Source organism: Bufo gargarizans, chromosome 3 (genome assembly GCF_014858855.1).
Source record: "Bufo gargarizans isolate SCDJY-AF-19 chromosome 3, ASM1485885v1, whole genome shotgun sequence".
NCBI lineage: Eukaryota > Metazoa > Chordata > Amphibia > Anura > Bufonidae > Bufo > Bufo gargarizans.
Genome location: NC_058082.1, coordinates 313,473,701 through 313,496,517, shown reverse-complemented (window position 1 = coordinate 313,496,517; position 22,817 = coordinate 313,473,701).

Sequence of the window (22,817 nt, the reverse complement as noted above, 5' to 3'; positions counted from 1 at the left end):
CAGATAGTGCCCCCTTCAACAATTATTGGCACACAGTGCTCTAAAAAAATAACTGCGCCCAGACACTAATAGTATAAAGATAATGTCCCCCAAAAATTATTGTGCTAAGCTGAAACGTGGCAGGGTGCCCCCAAAGTAACAGGGCTCCCCAAAATAGAAATAATTCTCTGCCAGAGCACACTTAGTAGTAATAATGCCCCTATAGTGCCATACTAGTAATCATGTTCCTCATAGCCCCCCAGTATTAGCAAAGCTCCGCATAATACCTCCTAGTACTAATAATTCTCCCTACAATATGACAGTACATGAAATACCCCCGCTTAGTGCCCGCTGTTGAGCTAATGTCCCCATAATGTATGCCAGTATAAAATACCCCTATATAGTGCCCCAGTAAATGCCCTCATAGTGCTCCTCTCCCCCTTCCCCATAGTGTCCCCCATAATATGCCAGTAAAAAATGCCCCTTCTAAGTGCCACCATATGCCCCAATAGTGCTCCTCTCCCCCATAGTGCCTACCATAATGTGCCAGTAAAAAATGCCCCCTTAGTGCCACCAGATGCCATAATGCCCCCATAATGTGCCAATAAGAATAAAGGCCCCTTTAGAGCCCCCACTTCCCCTTAGTGCCCCCAAATAATGCCCCTATAGTGCCACCAGATGCCCCATAGTGCTCCTCTCCCCCATAATGTGCCAGTAAGAAGTGCCACCCAAAAAAAATGTACCACCAGATGCTCCATAGTGCCGTTCTCCCCTTTAGTGCCCCCATAGTGCCGTTCTCCCCTTTAATGCCCCCATAGTGCCAGCTCCCCTTTAGTGCCCCCATAGTGCCGTTCTCCCCTTTAGTGCCCCCATAGTGCCAGCTCCCCTTTAGTGCCCCCATAGTGCCGTTCTCCCCTTTAGTGCCCCCATAGTGCCAGCTCCCCTTTAGTGCCCCCATAGTGCCGTTCTCCCCTTTAGTGCCCCCATAGTGCCAGCTCCCCTTTAGTGCCCCCATAGTGCCGTTCTCCCCTTTAGTGCCCCCATAGTGCCGTTCTCCCCTTTAGTGCCCCCATAGTGCCGTTCTCCCCTTTAGTGCCCCCATAGTTCCAGCTCCCCTTTAGTGCCCCCATAGTGCCGTTCTCCCCTTTAGTGCCCCCATAGTGCCGTTCTCCCCTTTTGTGCCCCCATAGTGCTGTTCTCCCCTTTAGTGCCCCCATAGTGCCAGCTCCCCTTTAGTGCCCCCATAGTGCCGTTCTCCCCTTTAGTGCCCCCATAGTGCCAGCTCCCCTTTAGTGCCCCCATAGTGCCGTTCTCCCCTTTAGTGCCCCCATAGTGCCAGCTCTCCTTTAGTGCCCCCATAGTGCCAGCTCCCCTTTGGTGCCCCCATAGTGCCGTTCTCCCCTTTAGTGCCCCCATAGTGCCAGCTCCCCTTTAGTGCCCCCATAGTGCCAGCTCCCCTTTAGTGCCCCCATAGTGCCGTTCTCCCCTTTAGTGCCCCCATAGTGCCAGCTCCCCTTCAGTGCCCCCATAGTGCCGTTCTCCCCTTTTGTGCCCCCATAGTGCTGTTCTCCCCTTTAGTGCCCCCATAGTGCCAGCTCCCCTTTAGTGCCCCCATAGTGCCGTTCTCCCCTTTAGTGCCCCCATAGTGCCAGCTCCCCTTTAGTGCCCCCATAGTGCCGTTCTCCCCTTTAGTGCCCCCATAGTGCCAGCTCCCCTTTAGTGCCCCCATAGTGCCGTTCTCCCCTTTAGTGCCCCCATAGTGCCGTTCTCCCCTTTAGTGCCCCCATAGTGCCAGCTCCCCTTTAGTGCCCCCATAGTGCCGTTCTCCCCTTTAGTGCCCCCATAGTGCCAGCTCTCCTTTAGTGCCCCCATAGTGCCAGCTCCCCTTTGGTGCCCCCATAGTGCCGTTCTCCCCTTTAGTGCCCCCATAGTGCCAGCTCCCCTTTAGTGCCCCCATAGTGCCGTTCTCCCCTTTAGTGCCCCCATAGTGCCGTTCTCCCCTTTAGTGCCCCCATAGTGCCAGCTCCCCTTTAGTGCCCCCATAGTGCCGTTCTCCCCTTTAGTGCCCCCATAGTGCCAGCTCCCCTTCAGTGCCCCCATAGTGCCGTTCTCCCCTTTTGTGCCCCCATAGTGCCGTTCTCCCCTTTAGTGCCCCCATAGTGCCAGCTCCCCTTTAGTGCCCCCATAGTGCCGTTCTCCCCTTTAGTGCCCCCATAGTGCCAGCTCCCCTTTAGTGCCCCCATAGTGCCGTTCTCCCCTTTAGTGCCCCCATAGTGCCAGCTCCCCTTTGGTGCCCCCATAGTGCCAGCTCCTCTTTGGTGCCCCCATAGTGCCGTTCTCCCCTTTAGTGCCCCCATAGTGCCAGCTCTCCTTTAGTGCCCCCATAGTGCCAGCTCCCCTTTGGTGCCCCCATAGTGCCAGCTCCCCCCCTCCAAAAAAACAACAACAAAAAATACACTGATACTTACCTCCAGCAGCCTCTTCCGGTCTGTGTCCCTGCTGTGTGCTGCCCGGCTCAGGCAGCACGATGATGACGTCATCGCGCTGCTAGAGCCGGCCTCTGATAGGCTGCAGGCATTAGTGCCTGCGGCCTATCAGAAGAACAGGGGAGGGACACGCCTCTCCCTCCCCTGCTCTGCCGCAGCACAGCCATCTATATCGCTGTCCTAAGGACAGCGATATAGATGCATTATATATGGAGATGAGCGCTTCCACAATGGAAGCGCTCATCTCCTACGGCCCCCCACCACCGCCGCCGCAAATGCCCGCAATTTACATCCAGGGCCGCGCCGCCTGTGGTGCGGCCCTGGAGGATGAAAAAAAAAAATTTGGGCTGGTTGTTCTAGGGGGGGTCCAGACCCGCTGGACCCCCCCTGTAGGTGCGCCACTGGCAGCAGGGAGATTACCATGGCAGCCAGGGATTCAGTAGCATCCTGGCTGCCATGGTAACTGATTGGAGCCCCAGGATTACACTGCTGGGGCTCCGATCCCCCATAACAGTGTCATCCACACATCCCCCATAACAGTGTGTCATCCATAGATCCCCCATAACAGTGTCACTCACAGATCTCCCATAACAGTGTATCATCCACAGATACCCCATAAGAGTGTCATCTACAAGTCCCGTATAAGTGTGTCACCCACAGATCCCCCATAACATTGTGTCATTTACAGGTACCCCATAACAGTGTCATCCATAGATCCCCCCATAACACTGTCATCCATAGACCCCCTCATAACAGTGTGTCATCCACAGATCCCCATAACAGTGTCATCTACAGGTCCCCCATAACAGTGTGTCATCCACAGGTACCCCATAACAGTGTCATCCATAGACCCCCCATAACAGTGTGTCATCTACAGATCCCCCATAACAGTGAGTCATCCACAGGTCCCTCATAACAGTGTGTCATCCACAGATCCCCCCTCCATCACAGTGTCATCCACAGATCCCCCATAATAGTGTCATCCACAGATCCCCCTCCATAACAGTGTCATCAACAGATCCCACATAACAGTGTCATCCACAGATCCCCCTCCATAACAGTGTTATCCACAGATCCCCCATAACAATGTCATCCACAGATCACCCATAACAGTGTCATCCATAGATCCCCCATAACAGTGTCATCCACAGATCCCCCATAACAGTGTCATCCACAGATGCCCCATAACAGTGTCATCCACAGATCCCCCATAACAGTCATCCACAGATCCCCCATAACAGTGTCATCCACAGATCCCCCATAACAGTGTCATCCACAGATCCCCCATAACAGCATCATCCACAGATCCCCCCCATAAAAGCCCCATCCACAGATCCCCCATAACAGTCTCATCCATAGACCCCCCCCCCCCCCCCTATAACAGTATGTCATCTACAGGTCCCCTATAACAGTGTCATCCACAGGTCCCTCATAACAGTGTGTCATCCACAGGTCCCCCATAACAGTGTCATCCACAGGTCTCTCATAACAGTGTGTCATCCACAGGTCCCCCATAACAGTGTCATCCACAGGTCTCTCATAACAGTGTGTCATCCACAGGTCCCCCATAACAGTGTGTCATCCACAGGTCCCCCATAACAGTGTGTCATCCACACATTGCCCATAATAGTGTGCATGCACAGCATTATCTCCATTCACTGCTATGGAATTTAAAAAAATTGCAGAGCCAGTGATCAGCTATTATCAGAAATTTCATAGCATAGTGGATGATGACGATGCATGGACACTGTGCTCTCCCTCACTTCAGGGGCATGGATGGGACAACCTTTTTTTTAGTTTTATAAACTGCACCATGGAAAAACAGAAGTGCCCTGGCCATGCTTGATGTGGGGTCCATGTCCAGAATTCGCATTGAATTCCCATTGGGAAGGAATGAAAATCCACACCAAAACTGCATCAAAAAGTGTTTTATAAAATGCGTCAGAAAAAAACACAGAAAATACTCTGTGTGAACATACCCAAAGAGGCTGCAGGATCAGCAGTTTACAGTGGAAAGGCTAAAGAGATATGATGTGGCATTCTGCAATCAGCTGCTGTGGTTGCAACCGCTGTCCGTGCCTACAACGTTCTGTCAAACTGCTAGTCCAATATTTCAGGATTTGGGGCCCTACTTTTAATTTTGCCCAGGGTCGCACTTTGTGTAAAACTGGCACTGCCTCGGTCATAGGAAGGAGCCAAGACCAAGGGGTTGTGCCCGCCCCTGCTTAGCGATGGTAAATAGGGACATGAGTTAACGCTCTGTGTTCAAGCCAGATGTTTCATAACAATCAAATAACACAGTTTTAACCCCTTGGACTATTAGCAGTGGTCTCTGGGTGACTGCACATTTATAACTGAAGCCATGATATTATGTTGGACACATCATATGATGGATCCTAATAGTGCCCTATCAGAGTCCATTGAATTATAATAAGGCCGAATGGTTGTCCGAAATCGAGCTATATGGTGCACTACGCTTGTCTCCTACAGTAGTACAAACCTAAAGCAAAATGTGAACATAAATGTGCACAAGCTTTACTATCGCAAATGTTATTACTTTGGAGATGTAAAGGGTTTATTCGGTTTATCCAATGCCCAAAGCTTTTTTTTATATCCAACTATATTATGTGATTAGGAAGACGAGAAATAATCTTAGAATCTGGGTCCAACATTGCCCTTTCATTGATGAGATAAAGAACATAAGTATGCTAAGGGATCAATTTCAAAGGTTTACAGGATTCTCTCAAACTATAATAAAGATTCTAGGGCACATTTATTAAGACCAGCTAGAATTGGGATTGCTGTTTCTTAATTAACCCCCTGCAATATACATATATTTATGTACCAACCCCATGCCGTTCATATGTGTAAATATAAACTGTGCGGATTACAAATGCTTTACCGTAGCTTGATATATCGCTCATATTAATATGATGAGGAATGATTTGTTTTCTTTTAACAAATTGACACAACTCAGTCCACAGCTTTCACATTGGTAAGGGTACTTTCACACTAGCATTTTTCTTCTTCCGGCGCTGAGTTCCGTCCTAGGGGCTCAAATCCGGAAAAGAACTGATCAGTTTTATCCCCATGCATTCTGAATGGAGAGTAATCCGTTCAGGATGCATCAGGATGTCTTCAGTTCAGTCTTTTTTACTGATCAGGCTTTTCAGAAAACCGTAGCATGTTGTATTTGACTGAACACCGGATCTGGCATTTTTACCATTGACTTGCATTAATGCCGGATCCGGCGCCGTGTGTTCCGTCAAACCGGATCCGGCTTTTGCATGTTAAACCCGAAAAATTGCAAAAAAAGTTAAATTCCATAAATGGCGGATCTGTTTTTTCCAATGCATTTTTTCATTGTGATCAGAATCCTGATCAGGATTCAAATGTAATCCGTTTTCACAAGTTTTTCCGGATCCAGCGACGGAATTGCCTGCCGCATTTAAGCAGCGCTAGTGTGAAAATAGCCTAAGATCCCATGGTAAACACATCGCTCCATGTGTAAGAAAAGTACTGCAATGCAGGGAAGACACAGATCTTGTCTGCCCTGCTACTCTGGATACTAATATAAAATATTGTAAATAAAAAAATAAACTTCTGACTTTGCATCAGCCACTCCATTAGATAACTCCATTAGGGCTCTTTCACACTTGCGTTGTCCGGATCCGTCGTGTACTCCACTTGCCGGAATTACACGCCGGATCCGGAAAAACGCAAGTGAACTGAAAGCATTTGAAGACGGATCCGTCTTCAAAATGCTTTCAGTGTTACTATGGCAGCCAGGACGCTATTAAAGTCCTGATTGCCATAGTAGTAGTGGGGAGCGGGGGAGCAGCATACTTACCGTCCATGCGGCTCCCGGGGTGCTCCAGAATGACGTCAGAGCGCCCCATGCGCATGGATGACGTGATCCATGCGATCACGTCATCCATGCGGGTGGGGTGCCCTGAAGTCACTCTGGAGCGCCCGGGAGCCGCACGGACGGTAAGTATGCTGCTCCCCCGCTCCCCACTACACTTTACCATGGCAAACAGGACTTTAGCGTCTTGGCAGCCATGGTAATCATTCAGAAAAAGCTCAACGTCGGATCCGGTAATGCGCCGAAACGACGTTTAGCTTAAGGCTGGATCCGGATTAATGTCTTTCAATGGGCATTAATTCCGGATCCGGCCTTGTGGCAAGTGTTCAGGATTTTTGGCCGGAGCAAAAAGCGCAGCATGCTGCGGTATTTTCTCCGGCCAAAAAACGTTCCGGTCCTGAACTGAAGACATCCTGAAGCATCCTGGACGGATTTCTCTCCATTCAGAATGCATGGGGATAATCCTGATCAGGATTCTTCCGGCATAGAGCCCCGACGACGGAACTCTATGCCGGAAGACAAGAACGCAAGTGTGAAAGAGTCCTTAGATTAGAAGGGGAAGCATTAGAAAACCCATATTTGGGTCATTTTATGTTATATGTGGAGAGAGATCTGCTCTTACTGCTTCAGTTTTGAGACCATAAAATGTCTCATCTGTCTTATTTTGTACATTTCCTTTGTCTGGAAGGGAAGGGGCTGATTGGGAGAGCTGAGATGGTTTAATGTGAGACGTGAGACAGCGGTCAGCTCCAGACTACACCATAAGCAGGCATACTTGGCTTAGCATGCATGTTTATTTCAATGGGGAGAGAAGAATAAACCACCGCCAGTCTCATCTGGAAGTGAAAACTAGAATCAGGCATGTTGCAATCCAGAATGCCCAATCTTTCTCTCATCTAATATCTGCCATTTGGGGATAGCTGGAAGTAAATAGTCTGCCAATCCCACCAATATCAGCATCTGCTACCAAGTTTTAAGTAACATTTATGAAAAAAGGGAGGTCTATCTTATATCAGACCATCAATATCAGACCAGCGGTGGTCCGACTAAGTCCTGCAGCCCTTAGTGGGTGCACCAATCTTTGAACCAGACACTATACATAGAGTAGAGACTGCAAACAGCTGACTGGCAGGGACTCCAGGGGTCAAACCCCCCAAGGATAGACCATCAATGTTGTAAATAAAGGTTTGTCCTAAGACACGTGTGATTGAATTGTCCTAGGCTGGGGCCATTTCTCTTTGGATTTTCCAGAAACGATTATTGGCAGGCATCTTTTGGAAGCTTTCTTAAGACACATTCACAAACTACACACAGATATGACGTTCTTTAGCTACCGGATTTTCTCGTTGGGCATTGCAGTTAAAGAGTTAAATTGCTAAGCTATGAGCCCATAACTGGCTCCTTGGATCATAATTCTGAAACTCAGTGACAGTTTTCCCCACACCCACTAAAGACGGATGTTGGTGGCATCCTTCATTCATCTTCTTTTGACATTTAAAAAGGAATACTAAAATTTTAATGTCATTTTTCAGACAGTGCGTTGTCTTTAACCTTTGAATAAGGAGTTGCAAAATTCATTTCAACAGAATTTTTAAAATGTTCAGGCTATAATAATAAGAATTAGAGTATTGTACACAAACATTACACTGGTATATAAGATTAGATTGATATTCGATTGATAGATAGATAATAGATAGATAGATAGATAGATATTACCAGTGGAGTACATTGAAGTAAGGGCCCCATAGCAAGGGTCACACCAGGCCCCTCACACAGGACAGAGGGGTTTCTGCCTAAACCCTTTTCAGTGACCTTTGGGCCATTCATCCACTGCCTCATTTGCTAAAAATTGTTCCTTTAGAGCAGAGATGCCCAACCTGCGGCCCTCCAGCTGTTGTAAAACCATGCCCTGCTGTAGGCAGACAGCAGTAGGCTCTCTGGGCAAGCTGGGAGTTGTAGTTTTGCAATAGCTGGAGGGCCGCAGGTTGAGCATCCCTGCTTTAGAGAGTAGAGTCCTGATCAAGTTTTCACCTCGAGTAGAACAGGGGATGATCCCAACTAAGACTGGGCCCCCTATTGCCCTGGGCCCCATAGCAGTCGCATGGTCTGACGCTATGGTTACGTCCCTGGATCTTAGATAGATAGATAGATAGATATGAGATGACAGATACAATGATAGATAGATAGATAGATAGATAGATAGATAGATAGATAGATAGATATGAGATGACAGATACAATGATAGATAGATAGATGATAGATAGATAAAGAGATAGATAGATAGATAGATAGATAATAGACAGATAATAAATAGATAGATAGATAGATAGATAGACAGATAATAGATAGATAGATAGATAGATAGATAGATAGATAGATAGATAGATAGATATGAGATGACAGATACAATGATAGATAGATAGATAGATAGATATGAGATGACAGATACAATGATAGATAGATAGATGATAGATAGATAAAGAGATAGATAGATAGATAGATAGATAGATAATAGACAGATAATAAATAGAGAGATAGATAGATAGATAGATAGATAGATAGATAGATAGATAGACAGATAATAGATAGATAGATAGATAGATAGATAGATAGATATGAGATGACAGATACAATGATAGATAGATAGATGATAGATAGATAAAGAGATAGATAGATAGATAGATAGATAGATAGATAGATAGATAGATGATAGATAGATAAAGAGATAGATAGATAGATAGATAGATAGATAATAGACAGATAATAAATAGATAGATAGATAGATAGATAGATAGATAGATAATAGACAGATAATAAATAGATAGATAGATGGATAGATAGACAGATAATAGATGGATAGATAGATAGATAGATAGATAGATAGATAGATAGATAGATAGATAAGACAATAAGGCATATATATTAGAGCAGATATGTTATCTGGACATACAAACAATAACAGAATTAAAGGAGTTGTCCATCACTTTGAATTTTTTTTTAGAAAATAACCAAAAAAACACTACTCACCTTGATAATCCCTGCGCTGATCCTGCAAATGCTCTAAAATAACAAAAAGAAAACCTCTACTCACCTGTAGACGCTCTGGCGGTCCCTGAGTGGTGATGTCAGCAGCACAGCATGTGACCACTGAGGCCATCATACTGGTATCGCCAGCATTTACGTCATGTGACCGCTAACGCCACTCATTTACATCTCGGAAAGGCATTGCTGAGCTCTGAATCAGTAGATGAGTTTCTCGTGGAACAGATAGGGTGCAGTGGAATTATACAGTATATAACATATATCATAAAGTAGGGTATGGTTTGAGATCTATCAGATATATGCTGCCCATCCGTTATGTGGAGATCTCATTTAAATCTGCAGCATGAACCCCATCCAATGTGACAACAGCCTGGGATGCTAATGATGTCAATCACTGTTTGATTAGCCATGTCGCTCTCATTACCTCCATCAATAAAACAACTGATCATCTGCTTTACTAATGGACCATGAGGAATAGAGCGGCTGGCGGTGGAGGGGTTAACACATGAAGGCTACTGTAGTAATCTATTTCAGAAGGGTACAGCCGTTGACATGATAAATGAAATGGAATCCATGTACACAGCTAGAGCTGCGGCTGGGGAGCTGGAGGAAGCAGTGCCCGTCCTCCCTCTCTCCGTCTCTTTCTCTCTTGGAGGCAGCTGTCAATCACAGACCATCATTGACTCCCAAGAGGGATGGCTGTGCCCACAGACAGTTGTGGAATAACTGCTCCCAGCCATCGGAGCGGCAGATGGAGTGTATCTGTCAATCATTGTCACTAATTATTACGTTGTGTCACTCAGCAGAGCGTTGTCTCTTCCCTTCGCCTCATCCGCTGTGATTTGAACTGTTACTCTGTTACTCGCAGATGAGCAAGTTCTCCCCCCTCTTGCCGTACGGGGCAGCTACCAGGGGTCACTCTTCCAGCAGAGCGAGAGAAGGTGGTTTTGATTTCTTCACACCGTGAAAGATGGAGCGTCGTGAAGGACATTGTCTTGTGCGCGCAACGAGCCGGAGTGATTCCTGGCTTTACGTTAACCTCTTCATTTCTGATAATTATTAGGGGTTTTATTTCTCCAACCCAATAAACCGTTTAAAAACACTAAATCAGAAACTGTTTTCTGGTAGCGACCTCTGCAGATAATAATGTTTTAGCTTTAAAGGGGACCTGACACCTCTCCTGACATGTGTTTTACTGACTACTTTAATAATTATTCCAGAGCATACCATTCTTTTATTATTCCTGCTAGAAGTTTATGAAGGAATTACTAGCAGTTTGCAGTGACGATCCAGATGGGTGTTACTAGTTGAGTGTACCCCTGCACAGTCTGACACTGACAGCACTGATTGGTTAGTATCAGATTGTGGAGGAAACACTCCCAACTGGTAACACCCAGACAGACCTTTGACTTAGACCGCCGGCATACCATTTGTAAGCCTCTAGTAGGAATAATAGAGAAATGGCATTAGAATAGATACTCCGGAATTGTTATTACATGGGATTACTGAGACAGGTCTTCTATAAGATGTGTATCTCTCAAATAGGTTTCTATTTAATATTACTCTAAAATAATAATAAAACATAATAGGGTAACTATAGGACCAAGGCCCTATATCTATAGGAACCGCATACTGTAAGCGCACAGCATGAGACGGGACAAAAATTCTCAGTGGCCTGGAAAAACAAACAACAGAAAAACACCCCTTCTCAGAGCGTCTCTGTTCCGGTGCCACGGCTCCCATCTCCACTGGTTCTGGTCCCCGCCAGGCCAGACGTGTGGAATGCTGAATCGGGACACTAAGACAAGGTGAGTGTTTTTTTGCCCACTATTTCAGGACCCTGAGAGTTTTTGTCCAGTCTTGAAGCTCAGTTTATTTTTTTAGCAAAGTTTAAAGGGGTTCTCCGAGATTTGCTACAGTTTGACAGAGAGCAGGGGGGTTTTGCATTTTTTGTTTTTTAAAACTTACCTTTAAAATGTTCCTGTTGTGCCCTTAGTGATAACATTACATTCATCATTCATGTGGCCTTAGTCATTATATGTGCATGAAAGGTACATGATTGCTGAGGCCAGTGACTGGCTTCAGCAATCATAAGACTGGTCAATGACACATGACCATTGCAGACCATTTTTATTTTATTTTATAAAGCAGCCTGCTCCCTATCAAATTTAATCAACGTTTATAGCAGCCGTTTAAAGTTGAAACATAACTGACAGCATCCCTTTTACTTACATAGATTACTAGCAATATTCGTGCTGTTGCTTTATTACTGTGAATATGACCAAAAATATGCACCCCCACCCCTTCCCCACAAAACAAAATCAGGTGGTATACCATATGACAAGTGTCTTCCTTTAGTCACAAAGCCTGTGGTGACATTATTAGAACTGTTACAAGAATGCCGTGAGTACAGACAATGGAGATAGATATAGGAATGCATTTTTTAGAAGTGATTACTATGGCTATATAGAAGAAGTCATTTGTCCATAGGCTGATGTGGATAACTTGTATACCTTTACAGAACATGCATGCACCGTGCCCAGGCACATGGACGTATCTGTCTTTGAACTCCTCACTTCATTTTCAAAGCAGCGGGAGTCTGTCTACAAAAAAGAAAACTCTGTTCCCATTCTCCGAAGCGGCACACATGCACACACCAGGGTTTCCGAGGCTTTCACTGAGAGAATGCTGAAGTTATAGGCAATCTTGGATGAGACAGTTTTGAATTTTCCCAACTTGTCGCCCAACCCTTATATAATAACATATCCTATAGTTAGTTATCAGGACTGGATGGCAAATGAGGCAGTTGCCCTGAGACTTAAACCCCTGGGGAGTCTGAGGGGTCCTGCCCCATGTCTCATGCAAAAATTATTCAAACAGCTGACATAGTAACATAGTACATAAGGCCGAAAAAGACATTTGTCCATCCAGTTCGGCCTGTTATCCGACAAGTTGATCCAGAGGAAGGCAAAAAAAAAAAAACCTGTGAGGTAGAAGCCAATTTTCCCCAATTTAGGGGAAAACAATTCCTTCTCGACTCCAATCAGGTAATCAGAATAACTCCCTGGATCAACGACTCCTCTCTAGTAGCTATAGCCTGTAATATTATTACACTCCGGAAATACATCCAGGGACCTCTTGAATTCCTTTATTGTACTCACCATCACCACCTCCTCAGGCAGAGAGTTCCATAGTCTCACTGCTCTTACCGTAAAGAATCCTTTTCTATGTTTGTGTACAAGCCTTCTTTCCTCCAGACGCAGAGGATGTCCCCTCGTCACAGTCGCAGTCCTGGGAATGAATAAATGATGGGATAGATCTCTGTACTGACCCCTGATATATTTATACATAGTAATTAGATCTCCCCTGAGTTGTCTATTTTCTAAAGTGAATAACCCTAATTTGGATAATCTTTCAGGGTACTGTAGTCCACCCATTCCAGTTATTAATTTAGTTGCCCTCCTCTGAACTCTCTCCAGCCTGCTATATCTGCCTTGTTCACAGGAGCCCATAACTGTACACAGTGCTTCATGTGTGGACTGACTAGTGATTTGTAAAGTGGTAGGACTATGTTCTCATCACGGGCATCTATGCCCCTTTGTATGCAACCCATTATCTTATTGGCCTTGGCAGCAGCTGCCTGACACTGGTTTTTACAGCTTAGTTTGCTGTTCACTAAAATTCCTAGGTCCTTTTCCATGTCAGTGTTACCCAGTGTTTTACCATTTAGTATGTACGGGTGACTTGCATTATTCCTTCCCATGTGCATAACCTTACATTTGTCAGTGTTAAACCTCATCTGCCACTTATGTATCTGTCCAAGCCTCCAATCTATCGAGATCCCTCTGTAGTAGTATACTGTCCTCTTCTGTGTCAATTACTTAACAAAGTTTAATGTCATGTGCAAAAATTGATATTTTACTGTGCAAGCCTTCTACAAGATCATTAATAAATATATTGAAGATAATAGGGCCCAGTACTGACCCCTGAGGTACTCCACTAGTGGCAGTGACCCAATCTGAGTGTGTACCGTTAATAACCACCCTCTGTTTTCTATCACTGAGCCAATTACTTACCCACATACAGACATTTTCTCTCAGTCCAAGCATTCTCATTTTATATACTAACCTTTTATGCGGTACAGTGTCAAATGCTTTGGAGAAGTCCAGATATATGACATCCATTGATTCGCCGCTGTCAAGTCTAGTACTTACCTCCTCATAGAAACTGACTAAATTAGTTTGACATGACCGATCCCTCATAAAGCCATGCTGATATGGCGTTATTCGCTTATTTACCTTGAGGTACTCCAAGATAGCATCTCTTAGAAAACTTTCAAACAGTTTACCCATGACAGATGTTAAACTTACCGGCGTATAGTTTCCAGGCTCTGTTTTTGAACCCCTTTTGAATATTGGCACTACATTTGCTATGCGCTAATCCTGTGTAACACTCCCTGTCAGTCCTTAAATATCAGAAATAAGGGTCTGGCTATGACATTACTTAATTTGCTTAGGATATGAGGGTGTATGCCATCTGGTCCTGGCGATTTGTCTATTTTAATCTTTTTAAGCCGTTGCTGTATTTCTTCCTGGGTCAGACAGGGCACTCTTAATGGGGAGTTAACTTTTACATTCTGAATTTCATCTGACAGTTTATTTTCTTCAGTCAATACAGTGGAGAAAAAAATATTTAATAGCTTTGCTTTCTCCTCATCACTCTCTGCAACTCCCCCCTCATTACTCTGTAGAGGGCCGACACCTTCAAATTTATACTTTTTACCATTTATATTATTGAAAAACATTTTAGGGTTAGTTTTGCTCTCTTTGGCAATTACGTTCTTGGTCTCTAGTTTGGCTGCTTTTATTTGTTTTTTACATTTTCAATTTTTTTCCTTAGTTTTTCAGTGCTTCCTAGCAACCCTCCTGTTTTAGTGATTTAAATGCTTTCTTTTTGTCATTTATTGCTTTCTTTACAGTTCTATTTATCCACTGAAAGTTATAATTAAAAAATCTATTATACCTTCATTTTGTTTAAATTTCTTCCGAGGCTCACACACAACATCAAGGATTTATCCTTAGCTCAGCAACATTATCGTTTATTAGGGTCTGTCCATATGTTGTCCATTTTCCATATGGATTTTAGTAGTGGATAATATGCAGTATATTACAGTAGGAGCAAAGTAGAATAGCGTACTTTCAATGGAGGCAGACCATGCAGGGGGGGAAGCTGCCCGGCGATGAACTTTCTCTCTTCCCAACATGGAATCAATGCATTTTCATGCAGCTGCCACTAAGAGGAGCTCAATGCAGAGAGATTATTACAGTTTAAATTCCTATACATTGAGCTCCCCCTAGTGATGGCTGCACACAGTCAGCTGTGTCAGGAGATTTATCAAAGTATTTATGCCAGTTGTTTGGACTGGATACATTGAGGAATATGGTGCTCAGAAAGAGTACCATGTTTATAAAGCACCTGTTCCACTTTTCCCAAAGTAAAGTAAGTGAGGACAAGTGTGACTTATTTTTATTACAATTTTGTTTTTAATAAAAATAATTTCTTTTTAATAAAAAAAAATGTAAATTCATTAGAATTGCCTAGGAGTGTTTGACACACATGTACTGGCAAACTGGGTGGGGCAGGGGGAGGGGCTCATGCAAAATTTTGATTAGGGGCCCTGTGAGATTTGTGTACTTCTGAGAATTTGCCGACAATGCAAGACCACTTCATACACGTTTGTGTAAAATATGTTGCCATTCTTGCTTTTGTAAACTAATGGCATGCTATACAATGTTCCATAGTAGAATGCCCTCCAGTGTCCAGGACTGGTCAGGAGTGCAAGGTACTGGTAAGTATTGGGAGCCTGAGCTTCTTTGGCTACAGCGGAGATATTTTATGAGCCAGTTTATAGGTCAGCATAGGATATCTTCTTTTCTTGTCAAAGTTTATGTTTATTTCTTCCATCACTGGAGCAGAAGGATAAATCATACACACTCCGTCCTTAGTACTTTTTGAAACCTTTAAGGTCATGTCACGTCTGATGCTTTCGCACTTTGCAAAGAACAGTGTACGATCTTGCACTTTTGCTAAATGTATCCCATTACAAGACATATAGGTGTAAACTTAAATGAGACAATTTTGTGATTTCAACACTACAGCATTGTATTACTTTAATATCTTAATAACTATGCAATGTGTGACATAACAAGCAGTGCCTCCAAAACTGCTTCGATTGACTTAGCTCCAATTTCTGCTGCACTTTGATACACACGTCCCATTGGGTCATAAGAGTATGCACAGTTCGTTAACAACAGCAAATAAAGTAAATTCATCAAATTGAATTCCTTGTATTTTCCTTGCGAATGGTGACACTTTGTTTTTTATCACTCCTGCAAAGGCAAAAAAGTCGATAAGTAGCACCCCAAAGACATTAATTTATGTCAGAAAGACAGAAGTGGAGCCGTTATAGCCACCATGAGGAGAATAAATGTAGGTTTACTCTTCCCATACATTCACACTTGTTTTACGACTAGATTTGTAAGTACAATGAGAATAATACAAGCTTTTTTTGCATTAGAAATGTTTTTAAGGTGGTTGGTTTCTAGGATAATGAGAATCGCAGACAATAAATAACTTAAAACTTAACTGGCGTTTTTTCTTTTTTAACTGTACATCTGTGGATCCGCACTTTTTACAACTTGTATGTTATATTGGCTTTGTGTAGTTCTGTTATTGCGGGTAAAAGCCTTGTAAAGGTAATTCTACCTTAGTATTATAATAAAATGGGGTAGTCATATATATTCCAAATTAGCAAGTGCTGGAAAGCGTATGCATTTCTTCAACAGGGAGCAGCAATTGTCATTGCAAAGGATGCCGGCTCATGTGTGCTGCACCAAACCTCCATAGTATTCTTGTATAGGAAAGGACTGAAAAGGATCCAATTCTTTCATGTCTTAATGAGCAGCACAAAATACTGTAGTTGAAGAGCAGTTAGTGGAGACTTTAGAAGTACAAGAAGAGGAAGAGCAGCAATAAGATGCAATAATCAGCACTCAAAGAACAAGAACAGAATCTGGGAAAGTGCTTCAGAGACAATTTGCTTCATACAAAAGTAACTGGTGACATTCACCAATGTATATAACAATCAAAAGAGGTTTCAGATATTATGGATTTGCAGCAGAACAGTTGTTTCGAAACCACTGGTATTCTAAAGACCCCTTATGATATATATATAGATAGATAGATAGATAGATAGATATAAAAATCCCTGTAGACACTATAGCTAAGCTGACTTGAATGGAGCTGCAATACCAGAAAGTATATATGCAGAACAGTGGCGCTGTTTGTAGAAAAAAGAAGACCGCTTTGCTAATCTCACACTAGTGTGTTATATTAGACATATACTAATACTGGTACACTTTCCGGTTTCACAAAAACAAATATAACACCAGCCTTCAACCTTACTGCGTTACATAAGTCAGATGATGAAGTTCTGGGTGCATTTTGACTCCTCCAGAGCAGTTGTGATCTGTGACCTGCACCCTGTATTTACATCCCAGCGCAAGACTCATGGGGACTGTCTGTGGAACCAGGTCTCTGCCTCTCCTTCCCCTCCAAGCTCGAAAGTCACAGAAATCCTACCCTAAGACACAGTATCATTGCTGACATCATGTCTACTGGGCAGGGTCCAGGAGAATGTGCAGAACACCACCTTCAGAGGCAAGTCAATGATGATGTTGTGTTGACAGAGCAGAGACTTACAAGCCTTGCCACGCCTCAGGTCTTGACGTGATGTCATCAGGATAAGGAATAATTACAGTGGAAAATGTCACATGGCTGTGATGGAGTCCTGGGAAACGGGGCATTGCAGATAAATCACTATAAGTAAGTGAGAATGTGTTGTTTCCTGTGAAATGATGCTGAAAGTTGCAAAACCTGAATACCCCTTTAAAAGAAGTTGCCCGATTCCCATATACTGTTTTAGGGTACAGAGACATCATATTACATTCTTTTTTAAAGCAACCCTCTGCTTCAAGAAAAAAAATCACATTAATTAGGGAATGAATAGAACACTTATCAGGTGCCCTCCTTTTCCGAGGTCCCCAATTCCTGGGCTCTTCTTCTATCCTAGATGGCCTCATGACTTTTCAGTGCTTACCGCTGCGGTGCCGGGCTCCGTGTTCAGCGGTGATCTGCTGCCATTCACCGATACAGTCCTGGGATCTGTCCTTGCAGGCATTGTTTGTTCTGGAATCCGTTCCATGGTTTCCTTCTATCATTGGCCACAGCATGCTTGCTGCTTGTTCCCTGCAGCACTTCCTTAAGGGCCGGCGCGCATCACTTCCTGTGTTTTATGTGTTAGCACATGTGACTTTGCTGACCAATCCTAGCCCTCCCGCCCATATATAAGTGGCTCAGTCCACTTTCCAGGTGCCTGAGCGTCAAGGTCCTTGTGTCCTGCAAAGGTTGCTGATATCTCTGCTTGTGTTCCTGTTTACCTGACCCATACTTGTGTTCCTGGACTCCACTACCTGCTTGATCCCTGTCTGCTTGCCTTGACTCTCCTGTTGCCGACCCAGATTGCCTGACCTGTACCTGTGCCGCCTTCACGGACCTATTGCTTGTTTGACTTCGCCTCTGCCTCATCCTTCGGTCCTATACTGTTGCTCCTTGTTACGACTCGGCCTGCTGATTACGTCTGTACCTCTGTTACCTTGCTCTGGTACTTCCTGGTCCATCTCGACCAGCTGCCTCGTGTGCCATTCCTCCTCAAGAGGTAGCAACCTGGTGTTCCCCTCAGGAAGTCTATCCCCACCATCAGGGGTACTGTGAAGAACAAGGTGTTCACTTAGACAATGCCCGTAGAGGAGGTAGGACACGTCGCACAGTGGGTTCTTACCCACTGGATCATGTAATTCAGAAGTTTCCAAGACACTTCCTGCTGCCCCCATGTGAGCAGTGCTGGCCAAGCCAAGAGCAGGAAGTATCTTAGACTACCGATGCACAGTTTAGATCGGGTAGTCTGAGAAGTGGTGCAGCCACCTTGGATGATGATGCTGAGAATCAGTGGATCTGTAGCTGAAAAGATAAAAGTTTTCTTCCCCTAGTTAATGTTATTTTTTTTGGAGGGTCACTTTAACAATTAAAAAATCTTTACAGAATTATGATTTTTTTTCTCTAAACCATTCTTTTTTTTATTCTTTATTTTTACATAATTATGGAGGAAGCCATATGCCTTAAGCTGCTGCAACTTGTTTTACATAATGCACCTTGACAAAAGGAAACAACTTTTGGACATGTGAGAGCATGAGTGTGACTTCTGCATATGTCACTCTACAGCTACTGTATATAATAAAAGTTTTAGCTTACATTACAATCTGACCTGTGATGATATTGAGATGAATGCTGATTTTGGACAAGGAAATAATTCAATCAACCATTGTGTTTATACACCAGTAATTGTTTTTAATGACTAGTTTAGCTTGAGAACATCCACTAAATAGTTTTAGAGGATACAGAGAAGTTGTCCCATTGCTTAGATTGAAGTGGTATCCACCAAATGCAATTCTTTAAACTTACACGGTGAATGCTGACATCAGAACACTTGGATGTCCATCCAAATAATTAAGCATGTCATAATGTCAATAGTTTAACCATATCATTTTCTAATGATAAATGCTGTTTAAGTAGTCTCTGATGACCACCAAATCTGGTCTAGTGAATAGGATCCATCCATACATAATGCAAAAACATAGGCATTCTATATTAGTCTATTGTGGAACTGTATTCTATCTTGAGAAAACATGTTCATAGAACTATATAATAGTAGGTCCAAAATAAAATTAGGCTAAAAACGAAAAATAAAGTTTCAGGCCACTGACCAATATTCTTCTTTAGAGTACATAATTCCCTTTTGTGTTGAAGGTAGTACGTCTATCCTACAGCCCAAGGGTTAATGCAGTTTTGCTTATTTCTCAAGAAGTCTATACTAATAAGAGAAAAAGAAAGGTAAGATAATGACATGCATCTCTCTGCTTGAAGTTACGTATGCTAAGGACCAATTGCTCCTGACAAATGTTATTTCCGCTTTCTACATAGCTCCAGACATACACCCTTACCAAGAATATGTTTTTGGCAGGACATTTTTAGAAAGATGTTCTAATCAACAGAATTGTGTTAAGACTTTTGAACCTTTGAGTTTAACATGGTGGAAAACACAATATCTGTGTATCCTATCAAGTGTCCTCTCCAATATGCATCCTACATAGGAGAAATCTAGCATATTGCCCTTATGATAGCACATGGGAGGTGAAGAATCCAATCCTTTACTGGGCAGGCTATAAAAAAGAGATTTTACACTTTATTTTAATCTGAATTGTTACAGGATTGCTAAATTATTGCAACACATGAAACAGTATGAGGAAGCAACAGTTAAAGTGTATTGCAATTTTTCATTAATTTTGAGAATCCTTAGGTTTCTGTGTACAGAATAGGCAAGTGCCCTACTGGCCCAGATTTACTAATGTTTCTGCACCTAGTATCTGTCTAAAAGTGGGTTTCTCCAATTTTTTCTAAATCGCTCAAAAAGGGGGTGGAGCTTAGCAGAGGGAGCGGGATTTAGCAAGAAAGGGGTCGTGGCTTAAAATGTGAAATTTTACATAAAAATTGCTGAATAATTGTAGTGTAAAATTCTTTCTCAAAGTAAGCCAATTAATAGGTACAGCGTGGGAGAAAATTATCCATCCCTGCACCAGATTTATCCTCCAGCCTGAGCCTCTGTGATAGGTCTGGTGCAGGTCTAGAAAGCCTGTATACGTTTAACCAATCTATAGGCTTAGTAAATGTGGTTTAGTATCTACTATGGCCTACACACGAAAAGTAAGAAGACACAGCCAGCAGCAAGAAGCCCCGCTATTACTCCTTGATTTGCTACATGTTGTACAGCAGTCAGGAAAGCAATGTGATCATTTTTGGGGCGCATAGCCTGAGATCAGAGGCATGGGCCCCCATTAGTCCTGACACTAAAGTTGGAAGTATTGACCCTCACCACCATGCTTTTATACTACCACTACATACAAATAAAGTGCTAATATAACATTAAATATAGCTATATAACGATATAGATATAAGGAACAATAGATAAAAAAGTTTTACTTAAAATTTCTATAGACCAAAACCAGAGACCTTTGTTCACACATTAAAAGGCATCGGATTCTGATTTTATATACTCTCCTTTTAAGACATTTTGTCACATCCACACAGACGTTTTATTGATTGCTAAGATTTATAATAGGGCGCACAGGATTCAAAGCTCTGCCGAGCAGTCATGGCTCCATCCCCCTACTTGAGATATAAGCCATGCTATGGCAGCACCCATTTTTCACTTGTTCAGGAGTCTGCACCCAGACAGCCGGAGCCACGTCCCACTTTGCAATGCTTGATTCTGCATATGTCTGTCAGGAAACAAGTGTGAGCCTTCAGCTGATTAGCCTCACAGTCACTCCATCCAGCTATCAGGTTCCCAGCATGATGTTCCACTGCATCACTGCTCCAACCCTTTAGGCAAAGGATTCTAATAATGAGTCACAGTGCCGTAACTGGGGTCTTGCTTCTGCTCTGTTGAGCCGCTTGCTGAGAGAGGCTGCGTGCTCCCTCATTATAATTTTATAGCTTTTTTTCTATTTGTTCTTTTGTATTCATTTTCATTTCCACCAAATGCTTGCTACATTACAATCAAAATGCTTATATCTGCCACCAAGGAAGAAAGCTAAAGACCCAGTATAGCAATCTTCATCAAAGTATTCTAGGTTGTATATGTATGTTTCAAGTATATGCTACATGAAAAGATGATAGAGAGATAGATAGATAGATAGATAGATAGATAGATAGATAATAAATAGAGATAGATAGATATAAATAGATAGATAGATAATAAATAGAGATAGATATAAATAGATAGATAGATAGAAGATAGATATATATATATGAGATAAATAAATAGAAAGATAGATAGATAGAAAGATAATAAATAGAGATAGATATAAATAGATAGAAATACATGTATATACAGGCTTTCCATTTTACATGTACATTTATAAATCACATCCATCTCTGCATTAATGCAACATATTTATGAACGGACATAAGAATACATGCATATGTATGCTTAGTTGGTAATTTGGGTTACATGTGTATGTATGGATGCAAGTATTCATTTCACTAGATGACCCATATTTAAAATGACCTTTTTAAAAATGCAAAGGCAAGATCCAGTTTTTAGATGTTAAAAAAAAAGTAAACACAAAAATAAGATCATATCTATCTAAAGTATTCCTTTACTGAAATTCATCAGCAACAATATATACAAACAGACTTGGTGAAGAAATCACATTTGCATTTTTTAGGGCTCCCTTTAAAGTATAATTTTAATCTCCTTGGTTGCCCTATTTAAACTTTTCACTGTGTATTCAATTACCCCTTAATTCCACAGTTTTGTTCCCTGTACTGCCTATTTTTACCTGTGCTTAAAATAGGGTTACTAGGCATGGTCCCTCTATCTGTAAGGACAGAGGACGCTGCGTGCAAGGTCACATTACTGACAGCCAGGGACTGTAAGTAAATGATTAGAGCCAGGTCCTCCCCAGCAGCTGATAACAGTGCCTGAACTGTGTGCACTTCCCCCTGTCCCTGCGCTTGGCAGACGCTCCCTCACTCAGCAGAGCTGGAGGATGCAGAGTTGAAGCAGCGCAGAGCAGGGAAGGGAGATCTGCCATCTGCTCAGTGTATAAATGAAAGCAACATGTGGTAAGAGGACCCCTTTGTGCTGCAGGAGATTAACCCTTTAGGGGGAGGGCTCTGGTTACTGACCCTTTTGGGGGGCTATTGTTACTGGCTAGTGAGGGCAGGCGGGATTAGCCTCAGGGTGAGGGCAGTGGCGGCCATCTTAACTGAATAGTGAAATTGCAGTTTTATGCAGACTGGTTGCTAAAGGCTGAATCTTATTAAATATGGGGTAAGTCAGTCTAATAGTAACTGATTCTGGAATATCGTGTTATTAGTAACTACATATATGAAAATTGAAATTAGGGTCTAAGTGTGACAGTTATCCTTTAATATTTGCTGCTGGTTTTTTATTTTATTAATTTTTTTAACTTTAGGGCAATCAATCAGCTCTGCTTGGGCCTTCTCACTTTTCAATGGCAAAAATGTCTCTAGGATGGTCTTCTTCATAACTTACTTTTTCAAAAAAAAGTGCTGGGTCCTGACATAAGATAGCATCACTTTGTCATTTGGGCCTTGAGTGCAAGAATGGACTAGACTTGGTCAAAGTCCCAGGTTCAGTGGGGTATTAGGCTTCATGCACACTGCCGTTGTTTCAGTCCACATCCGATCCACATTTTTTTGCAGATCGGATGCAGACCCATTCATTTGAAGCCACAAAGGAT